At 37.6% G+C, this 17,911-nt stretch overlaps 1 protein-coding gene and 1 pseudogene across 1 annotated transcript in view; both read left to right on the forward strand.

The window, feature by feature from the left end:
* Window positions 1-17,911, forward strand: part of P3H2 (prolyl 3-hydroxylase 2) — a 159,517-nt gene that overhangs the window by 66,730 nt on the left and 74,876 nt on the right. The gene's annotated exons all lie outside the window — the stretch shown is intronic.
* Window positions 7,954-8,732, forward strand: LOC115855495 (RAD52 motif-containing protein 1-like; annotated as a pseudogene).

Below are 17,911 nucleotides of genomic sequence, written 5' to 3' on the forward strand. Positions count from 1 at the left end.
GTAGGAGGAACGTGAATTTATGTAGATTATCAGGGTATCATTAGGGCAGTTTTTGGTAACGGATTAATGATTATGCCACTCTAAGAATTTCTTAATTGGAAATGTGCCACATAGAATTTCACCAATTCCTACTCTGATAGTCATAAAAGGGTGTATAATAGGATAGATAATATATACCAACAAAAATAGAACTCAGAAGAGAAAATTATAATTTTCATGATTATCAGAAAATAATATTTGTGGTTTATGATTGTTCTTCTGCAGATGTGAGTGTTCTAGTTTCAGAAGGAGAAAGTTTCCCCAAATGTCATTTGCTTTTATGAAGTCCCTTGTGCAAGAATGCAATTTTCTGTTTGTACCTCAATGCACTAAGACCACCTACATTGTCAGTATTATTTGAATTATGAAATAACTCTGTTGCCTGGATTTTTTTCTTCCCAGAAAACTTTACCATCATAGATAAAGGCAGGTTACTCTATTTACATATGCTAACTATTTAAGTGACTGACCTTGACCCATAGTCAGTAGCTTTGCTAATGTTCATAAATTACAAAAGGAATGTCTTCTCCAGCTGAAGTTGGGTAGTAATTGTAAACCTAAAATAGTAAATGAGAGGAATGTTGCACATGGAGGTCCAGCTAGCAGCATGTTATTTATACAAATTTTTGGACCACCTTTGGACAGGATAAAAAAACTGTCATCAAATGATTAACCACCTCATGGTTAGATGGGCTGCTTCATGTCATCAGTAGCATGTCCTGTCCTACACTGTACATGAAACACAAGTCATAATAGTTGCTGATGAAAGACAGACAGGAAATTCACTTAGCTCTAAGAAATGGGAAAATTTAACTGGGGGGAAGATAACATGGGAATTTGAGAGCTGTGTTCAAGTTTTGGAATGAGTGTAAGGAAGAAATAAGGTGGGACTTCTTAGAAATGCCTGGAGAAGTCAGAACCACTCAGGGATGGGAGGATTTTATAAAGTCACAGTGCAGCACAGTCAAATCTAATCCAGTGAGCTCCTTAACCTTGAAAGAGATCGCATAGAGCCTGGACAGTCCAGTGGTGGTGTAGATGCAGACATAGAGGAGGAAATTGATTGGAGTTTTTATAAAACCCCAGATTTGTTTTAAGGCATCATGCCTCCCTCAGGCACTGCCAGTTACTGAGTATTTACTAAATGAAAAATATTGTCCTAGAAACTAGGAAGAGAAAATAAGCATAAATTATATCCTAGTTAAACTGTAGACAAGCAAGTAAGAATCATAGAGGCTTAGTACTTTGCCCAGTAGTTGATAACACTGAGATTCAAAGCCTTATTGGCTTCAAAGCTTTTTTGTTTGTTTTATTTTTTTTCCCTTTTCCATCAGAAATGAACTTGCTGACTTAGCAGTCAAATTAGTTATATTTCCGTATCTCCCTCCTCTTCCTGCAATTGCTAGAAAACTAAAAGGGAGACTGTGAGTACAGTGGAAAGAATATTTTAGTGAGACACCTGAATTTTAGCTCTGATTCTGCTATTGACCCTTAGGACCTTGAACAAACCTTCCATCCTCACCCCATTTATCCCTGAGCTGCAGTGTCCCCTTGAGAAGATCAGAGAGGGTGGCCTCTGTGCTTCCTTTCAGCCCCGACACCGTGTCACTCTTTGACTGCAGCCTCCTCCACCTAACCCTGGGAAACATTGCTGAGGACTTGTGGAGCCTGTCGGCTGGGGGTTGATTATCCTTATTCTCATTATCATTTCTAATCATGACATAAACACTCGGTTGATATCAAGAACAGGATAAGGGTTTGAAAGAGGTATAATATTTTCCCAATAAAGATCTTACAGGCTGCCATTCTCCCTTCCACCAACATAAGGTACTAGTTCCAGAAGAATGAAAAGTTGCTGAAAGCTGTGAATTACCCACAGCAAATCAGCACTCTTTCCACTCATCACTCTGTGGCCTCATCATCTCCATTTGTCTGTGGGATCCTCATGGCTTTCTGGATGTTAGAGACACTAGTTCCTTAATTTTGATTTGTTGCTCTGGTTCTTAGTGGGTGAGAACTGCCTGCATTTCATGAAGGCATGTAATAAGTCTCAGATGAGACCTTACTATAGTTAACTAGAAATGTGATAAATGTAAGACTCCATCTTCAAACACACACACACACACACACACACACACACCTCTATTCGTTTATAATAGTGATACTGTAAAAGTGATTTTGGAATTGTTTCATTCCATATATTTCGAAGCACTTTCTTATATTTCTTCTTTCACAGCCCTTCACTAATAGGCCATGTATCTGGTTCTGTTCTGTTACTGGAGATTATTTTAGGGGAAAAATATATAATGACTATCTCTAATGGTTAAATTTCAAATGAAAAGCTCCACCTGCCTTCATTTTTAGCATTAGAATCGATCAGCCTTTTTTCCTACTCAAGCTTTCTACCAAAGTGTTCTTTTATTTCTGTGAAAAGCAAACATAAGCGTTCACCAGTTTTCTCCAGAATGTGGTGCTCTGGGGACAAATTTTCACTGCCTCTTGTTACTAATAACAGTCAACATGCTGGAATCCCACATACCCTTAAAAGGTATCAGTAACTATGCCAATGTGAAATAGGAACCACCATTCCTTTGAATCCAGGCCAAAAGTTTTAGTACACTAAAACTGGGACTGGAGATGATGTGAAATAGAAAATATGGTATTTTTATTCGTAGGTTGTTCTGAAGGAAGTTGCCATATTAATCTTTAAAATCATTGCTTAAATACAATAATCTCTTACATTGCTATATAGCTTTAGAGTTTGTAACCTACTTTGATATATTTTGATATATCCCACAATACTCCTGTGAGACAGATGGCCAGGAGACATACACACACACACACACACACACACACACACACAAAATGACATTCATAGGATGTCCTGACAAGGAGACAAAGTAAACAAGTGAAAACAAATTTTGGAACCGTATCATCTGATTCCTAATACTGTCCCCTTTCTGCTGTCTACACTGAAATTTCGTGGACACGTGCAATAAACTGTATGGACTGGACCAGTTTTTTTAAAAAGCATCAAATACCCAGTGATCCCCAGCCCCCAACACAGTACATAATCTGAGATTCCTATTTATGTCTACTAGGTTAGTTACGCATCAGAGGACTCTACTCCAGATGGGTCTTCAACAAAATAAATAACTTTCTTCCTCCCTCGAGCTCCACTGCTCCACCATTGCACTGGGAAAATAGGGGCCAGTTTACTGTCTTTAAAGCACCTAATTGCCAGATGACATCCAGGCAATTGTAGACTTTAATCATTAATGTATTTCCCTTAGAGGAATGTGTTTTGGGTGTATATGTGATTCTAAACTATAAAAAACTAGGTAACCAAAATGAAGCAATTACTTTCTGATATGTTGAGAAATTTTAAAAAGTTGAACTTGTCATGACCATGAATTTTTAAGTTCTGTTTATGGTATTACTTTCCACTCAACAGTTCAGAATTGTCCTTATGGCCAATAAAGGCAGATTGTCTCTCTCTGTCCTTGGGGACATATAAAGCCACATAAAAGCAATTGGGAGAAATTACTTAATTTAAGTTTTAAAATGTTAATGGAGGGTAAACAGTGACCAAACCGGATGCTGAGCTATTGACCTAGGTCTTTGGGGCCTTTCAGGTTGCAGAATAGCTGTTACTTCCTTTAAGCATTTGCAAGTCAGGCATGGAAACTTTTAAGCAGGCTCTGACAAAAGTGCTGGTTTTCATTCTGTAATTGCACTAAGTAGAAGCCAGCTGTGAGCCTCTCAGGACCCTTTATTGGACTGAGATTTTAAACATTTTGCTGAGTAGGCAGTAAAGTTTTCTTCTCTTTATTCCCACCCTCTTGGTGAAAATGCACTCTTAATAAGCTGAAAGGAAACGGGGTATGAAAATAACAAATGAAGAACTTGTGTTGAACACAGATTTTAGTGCTTCCCTAAAGGTCACACAAGCCACCAAATGGAACTTAATTTATGACTATTACATACGAGCTGTGTGTGATACTCAGTAAATATTTGTTGAATGGATCGCATATTGGTTAACTCACTTTGTGCATATAGTATGATAGACGTATATCCAGTCTATCTGCAAGGCCAGTAGCTTTCCAGACAAGAATTGTTTGCTCTGAGTTGAGGCTACTTTGTATAAGGCCAACAAACTAAAAGATGCACATGTCTTAAGTCAAAATCATCACCACACCTCAAAAAATGCTACTTTGCATGTTCCTGATCATGAAGATGAAAGCATTGCCTTCATGGAGAATGGATATGATGGATGTGATTTTTTTCTTTGGTTCATACATCAGTTGTCCTTGGATGACCATTCAGATCAGATTCATGTCTTACAAAAAGATGATCCAGTTGTAGGTCTTGACTCTGATGGAACAGGTTGATTTTCCAGTTATTCTGCAAGTGACAGATTCAGTAACCATTAGTTGGCATTCTCTCTTACAAGCCTGAAATCACCCTTTTTTTTTTTTTTTTTTTTTTGCGGTACACGGGCCTCTCACCGTTGTGGCCTCTCCCGTTGCGGAGCACAGGCTCCGGACACGCAGGCCCAGCTGCCATGGTTCACGGGCCCAGCCGCTCCGCGGCATGTGGGATCCTCCCGGACCGGGGCACAAACCCGTGTCCCCTGCATCGGCAGGCGGACTCTCAACCACTGCGCCACCAGGGAAGCCCCGAAATCACCCTATTTTGAACTCAGGTTTGTGGATTAAATGAGCTACGTAATCATGCTATAGACCCAATAAAAACTATTTAAATATTCTATCAGTGCCTTGGAAACATCCCCATAATACATAATGCCTTACAGTGATAAACTGTAAGGCAAATTTCTGTGGTGCCAGTTACTATGGGCATCGATACACAAATGCTGAGTCATTGCATGGAAAAGGATTAAAAGGCTGAATATACCTTTAAGAAATGTCTAATGCAACCATAGTTACCTTTCTCATTTCTCCACAGTCCAGTGAGTTTTTTTTTTTTTTTGTCCAGTGAGTTTTTGTTCTGTTTCTTAATCCTAGAGTGTACAGTAATCATTTTAGCTATATCACATAGAGGAAATACAGGGAACAGACAGCTTAATGCGTTCATTTTATTTATTTCATCCATCCAACACCTACAGGATGTTCTAGACTCTGAGGAGAAACAAGAATGAATAAGTCCTGGGACTTCCCTGGTGACACAGTGGTTAAGAATCCGCCTGCCAGAGCAGGAGACACGGGTTCAAGCCCTGGTCCAGGAAGATCCCACATGCCATGGAGCAACTAAGCCCGTGGACCACAACTACTAAGCCTGCGCTCTAGAACCCACGAGCCACAACTACTGAGCCCACATGCCACAACTACCGAAGCCCAGGTGCCTAGAGGCTGTGCTCCGCAACAAGAGAAGCCACCGCAGTGAGAAGCCCGTGCACCATAACAAAGAGTAGCCCCTGTGTGCTGCAGCTAGAGAAAGCCCGCGTGCAGCATCGAAGACCCAATGCAGCCAAAAATAAATAAATACAAAAATAAAAAAGAATGAATAAGTCCTATTTTCTACCCTTAGCAAGTTCACTATAAGTAGAAAATCAACTCAAATAATCTCTCATATTGATCCCTCCCTCCTGTGAGTCCCCATGCTATTTTGGAGCCCTTCTTGGGGATATAGTGTAGTCTGTCTTTAGAATCTTATGTGTGTTCCTTGCATGCTTCTTGGTGGACTTGGAACTCCTGGAAGCAAAGACTGTGTCTTCCTCATCTTTGTATCCCTGGTTCCCACTATTATTCCTAGTGTATATTATGAACTTACACGTTTTAAAAATGAATGAATGATCTGATGATTTTGCCACTAACAATCTATAAGACTTCTAACTAGTAATCTGGTATCTCTGGGGCCTGTTTCCTCATCTGTAAGTGAGGAAGTGAGGATAATGCATGCTACATCTTATAAAGTTATGATATCAAAATTAGATGCATTAAATTTTGCAGTCTGTGAAACACTATACCAATGAAAAGAATCACTCTTATTAAAATGGAATATATGCTTTCATTTAACTCTCAGTTGCCATTTAACTACACCTGGCAATGATGTTTGAAGGGATCTCAGGGGCCTTACTATTAGTGGAAAACTCAACCATCATGCATCCCATAAAATTTTCCTTCCTTATAATGCTCAATTGTTAAAAAAAAAAATTTCAAGTAGGTTCTAATGAAGCATATTAAGTATAGCTTATTCGTCAAACTCTTAACCTCTGTCTTGACCATAAAATATGAATTATTGTGGTGTATGACTCTATTCAGGGTATGATAAATGCTCTACGTACTTCAGGAGGAAACTATAAGGTATGTTTCTGGCTTGCCTTGAGGAAGAAATAAATGGCCTATGCAGTCACTTCCATCTCTGGTTTCAATGATTAATGCATCCTAGAGGAACAACTTCCTTTAGGCTGCAATGCCAGTTGCTATCCTTATTTCATCCCTTGAGTTTTACAGGGAATGTGAACTGAAAAATATTTAGCTTTTATTTTAGATAACTTTTTTCCTTGACTCCTGCTTGTGTCTTTTACATTTTTTTTTTTCCATTCTGGAGTTAGTTTTTCTTGTGCGTATCTAGGTTGTTATCTAGGAACACACGGGAGGTGATAGAGATAATGCCGGGCTGTGCCTAAGGTTTGGAGGTAGAGCGGATGCTCAGGAGGCTGCGAGAGGCCTCAGCAGCTCAAGTGCCAAGAGGTTCTGTGTGTCTTACCTTGTTACTCACTCATGGCCTCTATGAGGCTTGGGACCAATCAGGATTCCATGTTAGTGCCAGGTCTTCACTTGCTATGTCGTTAGGTGCAGTAGATAAGCATTTTGTGAAACCATTTGAGTGTATTTTGCATTCTTTCATGAGATGGTTAGTCAGGTGTGGCCACAAGAGGGGACAAGGTTCAGGAAAACAAAGTTTATTATATTCACAGCTTCTAAAGAGAGGCACTGCATGCCATGAGGGAGTCATGTAGTGGGAACATCAATGGGGCCAGCTCAACCAAGCAGCTGGGGGGGCCGAGAAAGAAAGAGGACTCATGGGCAAGTGCCTTTATTGGGGGTCAAGGTGGAGTACATAAGCAAAAGGCACAAGAAGGTTTTCTGGGTGTGTTTGAAGGTCACTAAATCACAGTCGGGGCAGGGAGGAAAGGGTACTTGTGGCAAGGGCCAGCCTTATGCCACCTGTGCAGAAGCTCAGGGCCTCTATTTATTCACTGCAATGGGAATAATCCATTGTCTTATTTTTTTTAAATCATGATTTCATGTAACAAACATTGAATGTCTGCAATATATGTCATCAGAAGAAAAGCAAAAGGCAAAAAAAAAAAAAAAAGAATTAGATACAGCATCCACCGTTAAATTGCTTACGATTTGATTTGATCAAAATGCCTTACCGTAGATTCATCAACATTCATACTTCAAATGACTAATGTGCATCAGTCATTTAAAATAACCTTAAAAAGCATGCTGATTAATAACTATATGAAGATAGCAATACTATGCAAATGCATAGGATGCATAGGTACGGGAGATTGAGGTATTGAGACTGAGGGAAAAGGACTGATATTAAAAATCCATTTGCTAAAATCTCAGATCACGGTATCTTATTATTTTCTGAAGATTTTATCCAGAGCAGTGATTTTTCCTCAGAGTCCATATTTTTGTTGAGGCTTGGGGATCTATGAAATCCATAATATTGTATGCACGACTGTGTGCACACGAGCATCCTTCTGGGGAGAAATCTAAAGTTTACGCTAATTTCTGAAAGTAATAATCCAGTCATATTAAAAATCACTAATGCATATTTGACTTATAATTTACTTCTCCTTTTAGGGAAGACAGTGTGTTTGGTGGAAAGATCCTAGAATTAAGATGGAAAGGCATAGGCACGTGCAGTGACAATAGGATGGTGGAGTTGGTACCTTTTGCGGTTCCCATCACGGGTGACAAAACCTTGCTGGTGTGGGAGCTGAGCTCTGGACCCACGGCCGAGGCCTTGCAATCTTCTCCCAGTTTGGCCTTCTGTATTCAGTCCGAGTCTTCCCAGATGCAGCAGTGGCCGGTCCTGGGTTCTATGCCATCATCAAGTTTTATTCAGCAAGGGATGCCCACAGAGCCCAAAAGGCATGCGACCAGAAGCAGCTTTTTCAGACATCTCCAGTGAAGGTTCGTCTCGGCACCAGATATAAGGCGGTTCAACATAATACGCCTGCCCTAAACAGCTCCAGATACCAAGAATTGGCAAATTACTACTTTGGTTTCAATAGGTGGTCAAAAAGGATCATCAGGCTTCAGGATCTTTCTAACCTTGAAGAAAGGGAAAAGGAAGATATTGTGACACCACTTCACAAGCAAAGCCTGAAGTTCTTTTGTGCTTTAGAGGCGGTATTGCCCTCCCACGAGTGCAGGAGTCCCGAAGTTGGCATGGCTGAGGAACCTGTGGATAACTTGGAGGAAGGGTCGTTATCATTCCTTATGAAAAGGAAGCTAACCCAGAAGGTTGCTATTCAGAAGGCTATGAGAGATGCATTCCAGAAACAGCTGATTGTGGTTTTAGAAAGTGGTAAAACAGCTGTGGCATGTAGACCGTGTGACGAGGTCACAGATGCTAGAACTGAAGAAGAACTGCAGGATTTAATTCAAGTATGTGGAGATAAAAGCTCAAGGGGTACACAGCCAGCGTAGCCATAATTCAAAACAACCAGCAGGATTTGGAAGACTTTGGCATGTCTACTCAGCTCTGTCATCCTTAGGAAAAGGTGAAACTCTGAAACTGCTTTTGAGGCAGGGAATTTCTAGGACTTTTCCAAGTCCCGAGCCTTGTCTCTGGCCCCTTATTTGAAGTTTGGACAGCAGGATCGAGGGCCATCAGTGTACGTCTACAGTTGTGGATCCAGGAGAAGACACAGGCCTTTTAGAACTCCCCTCTAATAGAATTGCAGGGATTTGGGAAGAAAGTAACTATGGCCTTAAGTGTGATTATGCTACAGTGTTTAAAAACTATTCATGCCTTTCAAGTAAGGTATATTACCCAGATCTCAGCATCTCACATATATCTTGTGTTAAATATTTTGCCGAAGAACCTTTCTGTAAACCAATTATATGGATGCCTCAAATTAGGGATTAAGTTGTCAACGTAATTTCTAAAAGAAAACATTAATGTACTGCATATAGGGTTTTTATTAAAAAGGAGCAAAAAATGTGTTTCATGTCATTGAGAGCTTAATTTGGGGCTAGATTTCTGATTATTTAACTCACCCCAATGTTGCAAAGTTTGTTTTGAAGGGAAGAAAGTAGAGAAAGAAAAGGTGGTTATGTTCTGAAAAATGTAAAAATTTTGAAAGTTTTTCCTGTACAATATAATTATTTTAATTCAATTTAAATCAGTCAAGGAAACTTCAGACGTATCCATGTTTGGGCTTTAAGAAGTCTAGCTTCCTGTGAAACGTGAGAGGAAAGGATTCCATATTGATACTAAAGATTTCGGAAGCCTGATTATAACAACAGATCCATTCCTAAATGAGGCCAATCTTGGAATCAGTTCCATTTAGAAACCATTATGTGCTAGGCACTGGAAATAAGATGAAGCTCCTTCTGTCTTGGAGTTTAGGTGTTAAAGGTGTACCAGACAATTAAAAAGGACTAAAATTAAATAGATTATGAAAAGGACTGTGAAGAAAGTAAATAGGGTGCTAGTTACAGTATTTCAAGAAAATTACTTAACACGCTGACTTTAACATTCTAAGTGTCTTCTCCATGTGTGCACACAGGGTAGACCTCTGAAAAGTGACACAGTAGTGTTTTCTAGATTCATGGCTCTGTTGAGACAAGGTGGGATGTGGGAAGTTTGCCCATGCTAATGTAAAGGGCCGTTCACTTGGTTTTAGACTCTCTTTCCCAGAATGAATTGCTCACCTGCCCCAAACCCCTTCTACAGAAGTTCTGGAGTCATCACTGATTCAGTGGTAACCCCTAATAACAGAGTGGTGAATTAATAATGAGACGTGAATACTGAGAGTTTGGAGGAAATGGCAACATTTTATTTTATTTTATTGTTTTTTATTTTTTTGGCATCTTTGTTGGAGTATATTTGCTTTACAATGGTGTGTTAGTTTCTGTTTTATAACAAAGTAAATCAGTTATGCATAAAAAAAAGATGGAAAGGCATAAATTATAGTCCTTAATTCTTTCCTTTCTACCTGTGTGACTTCAGAGAAATTACTCAACTACGGTGTCTTTATCTTTAAAATGGGCAGATACTCTGTTTTCACCTGAGAGTCAAATAAAATGGGTTATGTGACTGGCTAAAATAAATAAAAAATATACCACATAGAGATTATTACTATTATCTTAGGTTATTTGGGCTTTTGCATCTGCCAATCCATGATACTTTTATTTGTTAGTTAAAAATTTTATTATATTACCAAGTAAATATATCCTTCCTACCTTGCCAATGTTGTCAACTTAGTTTTTCAAAGAATGATTACCCAGTTCATAGATTTTCCATGTTTTTGGAAGCCTTTGTTTTTAAATGAATCAATGTAAGTATCTAATACACCATGACAACTGCCTAGTCTATATCATAGTAAGGGCAGGAGCAGGGTGACCACTGTGCTAGTGCAGAGCCGGGGATATCCCTGGCCTCTGTCAGATTCTACAAAGGAAACTTGGGAGAACTACTTTTGTTTCCTTTGAATAAAGGTCAATAGTAGGTTGAGTGAATGAGGTTGAGGAAGAAATAGAAAGAATAGAGATGAATGTGTTTTGACATTAGATTATGAGTTGAATTCCCTGCCTTGTCTCCATGCAATCGTAAGTTCTCATATTCTTTCTGAGACTCAATGTTACTATTTTTAAAACGGAGATAAAAAAGAATGATCTCACAAGATTATAGTAAGCCTGATGCAATTATATCTGTAGGTTGCTGCTTGTCAACTATAAAGTGATATACTACTTTAAATGTTGTTAGTCATTAAGGAATAATCATTTCAAGACAGTTCCAAAGTGCAAGATGATTAGATCACTCTCTTGGCATTTGTTCTGATAGGATTTCACTAGTATTTTATTTATTTAAATATATATATTTGAATATATACATATATATACACACACACATATATATGTAGTCTGTGTATACTCATTATTTGCTATTTGTTTGGGGACACGTGTGATAAGTAGGCTGCATCATTAGTTGACAGCAAACTTCTCAAATGAGAATCAAAGACGACATAAAAACCAGTGAGAAAGAATTTGGAAGAAAAGGGAGAGTCATGTGGTAAAAAAGACAGAAACTGCCACTTCATATTAGAGAAGAACAGAGGTAGGAAGGAGGTGGTAGTGACCGCTAGGACTTTCAGAGGTAAATTTTGTTCTGAAAGTGGAAAAATGGGAAGCCAAATGATGTAGAAGTATAACAGTAGCAGAGACAGTGATTGTAATAGAATAAAATTATTAGTAGGTCGTTTCCAGGGACTCTTCACTGCAGTTTCCCATCTATGACAAACTAAACGTCCTTAACAATTGAGCACATATTCTGCTTATGCCTTTTGTTCCCTTCCCCTACTCCAAATCTCAGTGCTAATTAGCAGCACATGTTAGGGGAAGAAAGCCTGGTAAGACATTCCTACATGAGATCTGGGTTTGCTTCAAATCTCCCAGATGCCCTCAAGCTCCACAGATGGTTCTTGCTTTTGTTTAAAGAAGAATAACTTTGAGGTATCAATAGTGCAACACCCCAACCCTGCTGCCTTTTAGTGAAAATTAAGGCAAAGGGCATGTTAACCATATCAACAAAATAGGAGAAGTAAAAGGGAAACCCATAGGTTCCTTGATGGGTGACAGAGAATTGGTAAATAGATCATAGCTGGTGGATCAAAACGGAATGACAAAAAGGATGTCCCCCAAAATGGAATCACAATTTCAAAATAGAGAATAAATTATTTAACTGTTTAAGACCCTGTAATTTTTAATGAGTTAAAACTTTACCTATGTAATAAGCTTTATGTTCAGATAAAATGTGATAATGTTTATAGGATGTTATATTGATTAACTCACTCAGTTCCTAAATACAGTGGGATGGGTGGGGTGTCAATTCTTCTCATAACCATTTTATATATAATGAACCAGAGAAGTTAAAATGTTCTCCTAAAGTCATGCAACAAATAATGCAGGAGTCAAAGGTCAAATGCTGGTCTTCTGTTGCCAAGTCCTTTGTTTTGACAACTATTCCTAATGGCTAAAGAAGCAAATTGGAAACAAAACAAGAAGGAGAAAGAGAAGAGAAAGAAATATAATTCAGTCAGATGTTTTCAAATATTTAAAATGTATTTATTTTGAATTTTCATACAGTGAAATTCACTCGGTGTACAGTTCTATTACTTTTGACAAATGCATAGAGTCAAGTAATCACTGTCATCAAAATTAAGGTACAGGGCTTCCCTGGTGGCGCAGTGGTTGACAGTCTGTCTGCCGATGCAGGGGATGCGGGTTCGTGCCCCGGTCCGGGAAGATCCCACATGCCGCGGAGCGGCTGGGCCCGTGAGCCATGGCCACTGAGCCTGCGCATCTGGAGCCTGTGCTCTGCAACGGGAGAGGCCACGGCAGTGAGAGGCCCGCGTACCGCAAAAAAAAAAAAAAAAAAAAAAAAGATACAGAGCAGTTCCATCACCTCCCAAAATTTCCTCACGCTGCCCTTTTATATTCATCCCCTCCCTTGCCCCCAGTCCCTAACAACCATTGATCTCTTTGTTCCTCAAGTTTTGCCAATTCAAGAATGTCTATCAATGAAATCAAACAGTATGGAGCTTTGAGTCTAGCTTCTCTTTGTTTTCAAATTTTTTATATGAGTGCTTGGAATCACCTGGAAAATATGTGAATATTTCCCTATATTTTTGTTTATATCTGAAACTGTGCAATCCTGTAGAAACCGCTGAATTCCCATGTTTATTGTGAAAGATGATGTCCAAATTCTGAGGCAAATCATTGTTCATATTATACCACTAATGGCTGTACCTAATATACCTAGAGGGAATACCAACACAGAAAATGCAAGTCTGGCTGTTAGGGTTTTTGAGTGTCACCATCATTACTACATCAGACTTTTGACTGAGATTATGAGGAATAATTATTGATATGTGATTAGGTATATCAGCTACCTCTTTAAATCAGCCCTCTGCACAGCACTGTTACTTAGAAGTCTATGTAAATTCCTTTACATGCTTTTACATCATGCGAGTCTTATGTTGCCACTTGATGGGGAAAAACATTAAATCTTTTTAGAACATTTTGTTCGGTTGAATATTGCGTTAAAAAGTATTTCATAATATGTGCTTGAAATTGTAGGGAGAACTATGTTAGGAAATCAAATATATACCCAAAAGCAGAAAACAGGAGCTTCCCTGGTTGCCAAGGGAACCGTTGTTTGCAAATTTCTGTTTATTGAATGTTTGACCGTAAAAGAACAAAACTGTTGAAAGGGGGAAAACCTCTTTATCTTGAGTGATAGAATATGAATGTTACTCCTTTCTGCTTGGGAAAAGAAACATAAACATGGGATTTCAGGCTAGATGGGCTTCTGCACTCTTTTGTAAACTGCTTAAACCATACGGTTTGTTAATTCTTGTTTGTAATTCTTTGTTTCTTATGTAATTGAGCTATTTTTTCCCCAAGAAAAACTTTGCAGTTTATTTTTATTGATAGCATACAACACATTTTATTATGCTTTCTTTCTTCCCCTTTAGTCACATGGTGACTTAATTCTTTTTAACTTCTTATTTTGAGTAAAATATTAGAATTATAGAAAGCTTGCAAAAATAGGACAGACATCTTGCAAAAATAAGATATCCTTTACCCATTTCTCCTTATTTTATCAACTTATATAACCATGGTACATTCAATTGTCAAAACCAGGAAATTAACATGTGATGCCATACTATTAACTACAGACTTATTCCAATTTCATCAATTTTTCCAGTAATGTCATTTTTCTGCTCCAAGATCCAGTCCAAGATCACACATTGTATTAGTTGGTATGTCCCTTTAGTCTCCTCCACTTTGATAGTTTCTCAGTCAGTATTTGTCTTTCATGATCTTGGCACTTTTAGTGAGTATTGGTCAGCTATCTCTAGTCGAACTTTTAAAATGCTTGTTACAAATCTTAGCTGAAATTTTAAATGTTCGTTACCAACCTGCATTTGTTTCTTTGTGAGTTGTAGGATATTTATTAGAGTTTTAGTGATTTTTGCTTAAAAGTTACAGAAACCCCCTGTATATTAAGATGCTAACATTTGTTTAAAAATATTTCTCCCACATGATTATGTTATTAGGTATACATAAGGGTTTATTTTGGTTTTATTTTTTCTAGTTTGTCTATGTTCACATTGACAAGCTTTTCCTACTGATGTCTTCCGTTATAGAAATCAGAAATGTCTACAAATATTTTATTCTAGTTGTTTTATAGTTTATTTTAGGGTATTTAGTATTTTAATTGATTTGCAGTTTACTTGTGTCTTCCATCACTTCTAAGCATAATAAAATTATCCTTATGTAGGTATAAGAAATATTCACATGTATTTTATTTTATTTTTTCAAAATCTGTTTTTTTTTTTTTTTTATAAATCTTTACTGGAGTATAATTGCTTCACAATACTGTGGTACTTTCTATTGTACAACAAAGTGAATCAGCCATATGCATACATATATCCCCATATCCCCTGCCTCATGAGCCTCTCTCCCACCCTCTGTATCCCACCCCTCTAGCTCTTCGAAAAGCACTGAGATGATCTCCCTGTGCTATGCTGCTGCTTCCCACTAGCTAACTACTTTACATTTGGTAGTGTATATATGTCGCTGCTACTCTCACTTCACCCCAGCTTCCCCCTCCCGACCATGTCCTCAAGTCCATTCTCTATGTCTACGTCTTTATTCCTACCCTGCCACTAGGTTCATCAGTACCTTTTTATTTATTTTTTTAGATTCCATATATATGTGTTAGCATACGGTATTTGTTTTTCTCTTTCTGACTTGACTTCACTCTGTATGACAGATTCTAGGTCCACCCACCTCACTACAAATAACTCAATTTTGTTTCTTTTTATGGCTGAGTAATATTCCATTGTATATATGTGCCACATCTTCTTTATCCGTTCATCTGTCGATGGACATTTAGGTTGCTTCCACGTCCTGGCTATTGTAAATAGTGCTGCAGTGAACACTGTGGTACATGTCTTTTTTGAATTATGGTTTTCTCAGGGTATATGCCCAGTAGTGGGATTGCTGGATCATATGGTAGTTCTATTTTTAGTTTTTTAGGAACCTCCATACTGTTCTCCATAGTGGTTATATCAATTTATATTCCCACCAACAGTGTAGGAGGGTTCCCTTTTTACCACACCCTTTCCAGCATTTATTGTTTCTAGATTTTTTGATAATGGCCATTCTGACTGGTGTGAGGTGATACCTCATTGTACTTTTTATTTGTATTTCTCTAATAATTAGTGATGTTGAGCATCTTTTTATGTGCCTCTTGGCCATCTGTATGTCTTCTTTGGAAAAACGTTTATTTAGGTCTTCCACCCATTTTTTTAATTGGACTTTTTTTTTTTTGATATTGAGCTGTATGAGCTGTTTGTATATTTTGGAGATTTATCCTTTGTCTGTTGTTTCATTTACAAGTATTTTCTCCCATTCTGAGGGTTGTCTATTTGTCTTGTTTATGGTTTCCTTTGCTGTGCAAAAGATTTTAAGTTTCATTAGGTCCCATTTTTTAATTTTTGTTTTTATTTTCATTACTCTAGGGAGTGGGTCAAAAAAGATCTTGCTGTGGTTTATGTCAAAGAGTGTTTTTCCTATATTTTCCTTTAAGAGTTTTATACTGTCTGGTCTTACAGTTAGGTCTTTTATCTACTTGCAGTTTATTTTTGTGTATGGTGTTCATTAGTGTTCTAATTTCATTCTTTTACATGTAGCTGTCCAGTTTTCTCAGCACCGGTTATTGAAGAGTCTGTCTTTTCTCCACTGTATGTTCTTGTCTCCTTTGTCATAAATTAGGTGACCATATGTGCATAGGTTTATCTCTGGGCTTTCTATCCTGTACCACTGATCTATATTTCTGTTTTTGTGCGAGTACCATACTGTCTTGATTACTGTAGCTTTGTAGTACAGTTTGAAGTCTGGGGGCCTGATTCCTCCAGCTCCGTTTTTCTTTCTCAAGAATGATTTGACTATTCAGGGTCTTTTGTGTGTCCATACAAATTGTAAAATTTTTTGTTCTAATTCTGTGAAGAATGCCGTTGGTAGCTTGATAGGGATTGCACTGAATCTGTAGATTACTTTGGGTAGTAGAGTCATTTTCACAATATTGATTATTCCAATCCAAGAACATGGTACATTTCTCTATCTCTTTATGTCATCTTTGATTTCTTTCATCAGTGTTTTATAGTTTTCTGGGTACAAGTCCTTTGCCTCCTTAGGTAGGTTTATTCCTAGGTATTTTATTCTTTCTCTTGCAATGGTAAATGAGATTGTTTCCTTTATTTCTCTTTCTGATTTTTCATTTTTAGTGTATAGGAATGCCAGAGATTTCTGTGCATTAATTTTGTATCCTGCAACCTTACCAAATTCATTGATTAGTTCTAGTGGTTTTCTGGTGGCATTTTTAGGATTTTTTATGTATATTATCATGTCATCTGCAGACAGTAACAGTTTTACTTCTTCCTTTCCAATTTGTATTCCCTTTATTTCTTTTTCTTCTCTGATTGCTGTAGCTAGGACTTCCAAAACTATGTTGAATAAGAGTGGTGAGAGTGAACATCCTTGTCTTGTTCCTGATCTTAGTGGAAATGCTTTCAGTTTTTCACCATTGAGTATGATGTTTGCTGTGGGTTTGTCATATATGGTCTTTGTTATTTTGAGGTAGGTTCCCTCTATGCCCATTTTCTGGAGAGTTTTTATCATAAATAGGTGTTGAATTTTGTCAAAAGCTTTTTCGCATCTGTTGAGATGATCATATGGGTTTTATTCCTTAATTTGTTATTATGGTGTATCACATTGATTGATGCATATATTGAAGAATCCTTGCATTTCTGGGATAAATCCCCCTCATCATGGTGTATGATCCTTTTAATATGTTATTGGATTCTGTTTGCTAGTATTTTGTTGAGGATTTTTGCATCTATGTTCATCAGTGATACTGGTCTATAATTTTCTTTTTTAGTGATATCTTTTTTGGTTTTGGCATCAGGGTGATGGTGGCTTCTTTGTAGAATGAATTTGGGAGTGTTCCTCCCTCTGCAATTTTTTGGAAGAGTTTGAGAAGGATTAGTGTTAGCTCTTCTCTAAATGTTTGGTTGAATTCATCTGTGAAGCCATCTGGTCCTGGACTTATGTTTGTTGGAAGATTTTAAATTACAGTTTCAATTTAATTACTTGTGATAGGTCTGTTTATATTTTCTAATTCTTCCTAGTTCAGTCTTGGAAAATTGTACGTTTCCAAGAATTTGTCCATTTCTTCATGGTTGTCCATTTTATTGATATATAGTTATTTGTAGTAGTCTCTTCTAATCCTTTGTATTTCTGAGGTGTCACTTGTGATTTCTCCTTTTTCATTTCTAATTTTATTGATTTGCATCCATTTTATTCTAGATTTTTTAAATATATAATTTGAAATGCATTTTAGTGCCTATAACTCTTTACTCCATCTGCAGTTTATTATTTAGTTTGATCTCAGGCTAAGGTCAAAGTGATGTTTTCTAAATAATCAACAGTTTTTCGAATATCATTAACTGAATTCACATACTATTCTCATTGATTGGTATTGCCTCATTCTTACTATATTAAGTTCCTTTATATTCTAAGATCTGTTTATG

This window comes from Globicephala melas, chromosome 4, assembly GCF_963455315.2.
Source record: "Globicephala melas chromosome 4, mGloMel1.2, whole genome shotgun sequence".
Taxonomy (NCBI): Eukaryota; Metazoa; Chordata; class Mammalia; order Artiodactyla; family Delphinidae; genus Globicephala; species Globicephala melas.